This window comes from Sapajus apella, unplaced genomic scaffold, assembly GCF_009761245.1.
Source record: "Sapajus apella isolate SASKATOON/1434 unplaced genomic scaffold, GSC_monkey_1.0 scaffold614, whole genome shotgun sequence".
Classification (NCBI taxonomy): Eukaryota; Metazoa; Chordata; class Mammalia; order Primates; family Cebidae; genus Sapajus; species Sapajus apella.
Genome location: NW_022437540.1, coordinates 1 through 1,718, shown reverse-complemented (window position 1 = coordinate 1,718; position 1,718 = coordinate 1).

Here is a 1,718-nt window from a genome sequence, read left to right as displayed (position 1 = left end):
AAAAAAAAAAAAAAAAAAAAAAAAAAAGAATTAGACTGGGACTAGGCTTTCACCAGCAACTCTGTGACAGAAGGCCATGGGGCCACACATTGGGGGCAGCAGAATTCCAGGCTGTTGGTGACGCCGTCTGGGGAGAGGTCCCTCCTGTCCCAGGCAGTGACACAGAGATGGAGGTATGGCTCTGCATGAGACTGGAGGGAGACCCCCCTGCTGGCCTTGAAGAGGGAGTCACCACGTTGTGAGAGGGTCATCAGAGGGGCTGCATGGCCAGGACTTGAGGACACCTCTAGGGTGAAGAGTGACAATGGCTATCAGCCAGCGAGGAAAAAGAGGCCTCAGCCCCACAGCTGCAGGGACTGAATTCTGCCAACAGCTGGGTGAGTCTGGAAGGGGCCCGGGGCTTCCAAGGAGAGGCAGGCCCGGCCATCATTGATTCCAGCCTTGGAGATACCCTGAGTGGGGAACAGCTGAGCCCTGCCCAGGCCCTGACCCCAGAACCTGAGAAAATAAATGGGTGTTTAAAGCAGCTAAACTGCAAAGTTTGTGGTAATTTATACACAACGTGTTCTTGTTTTTGTTTAATTCTATTTATTTATTTGAAACAGAGTCTTGCTCTGTCACCCAGGCTGGAGTGCAGTGGTATCATCTTGGCTCAGTGTAGCCTCCACCTCCTGGGCTTAAGTGGTCCTCCTGCCTCAGCCTCTCGAGTAGCTGGGACTCCAGGTATGCACCACCACGCCCAGCTAATTGTATTTGTTTTAGAAACAGGGTTTCACCGTGTTGCCCAGGCTAGTCTTGAACTCCTGGGCTCAAGCCATCTGCCTGCCTTGAACTCCCAAAGTGCTGGGATTACATGTGTGAGCCACCATGCCCAGCCACACATACATTTTTAAATCTCTGTAGCTGCAAAAATAAATAAATATTTAACATGACAGATCAGCTGTCACCAGGCCTATCTTCCCACTTTAAACAACTGGGACACTGGGTAGAAAACAGGGCACAGCTTTCGCTGAGTGGACGATGAGCCCATGAGCGGTGCAGGGCCAAGGCCCTCAGAGAAGGCCGGCACGAGGTGAGCCCACTCACTGCCCAGCTGCTCTCCACGGGGCCTTCTGGATCCCTGCAGGGAGGGCAAGCCACACAGAGCATGGCGGTCTTGCTGTGTGGAGGAGACAAAGGTTGGAGTTTGGAGAAGCTGAAGAGGCTGAAGTGGGCTTCATGAGGCACAGTTGCTGAGAGGAGGGGATCCTGGGATCTGTGCAGAGGTCCCCTAGAAGCTGCGGCTGACAGCCACATGCAAATATGCAGGAGAAGCCAACATGGGCTGGGCCAAGAGCAGCTCATGGGAAGGAGCAGCCAGCAGGGAGCTCCATGTGTTCGTCAGGGCAGCCGGCCTCGGAGAATCCTTGGCGCTCTCTCTCCAGGGCACGCAGCGGAGACCCGGGAGTCATGATGCTGAGTCAGCCCTGGTGAAAAGGCTTCTCTGGACCTGCCGGACCTGCTCTCGCACAGATTTTAAACAAGTCTCTAAAGGATCAAGCTGCCACGTAAATACTTAGCTGCAGCCAAACAAAAAGCAACACAACAAATCCAGACACTTGCCAACATCATATTCACAGTGCGTGACATCCAGTGAAAACTTACCAGATGAGCAAGCAAGTAGAAAAAAATGTAGCTTTCTCCAGTAGAAAAATCAGCCAATGGAAACAGTCTCAGAA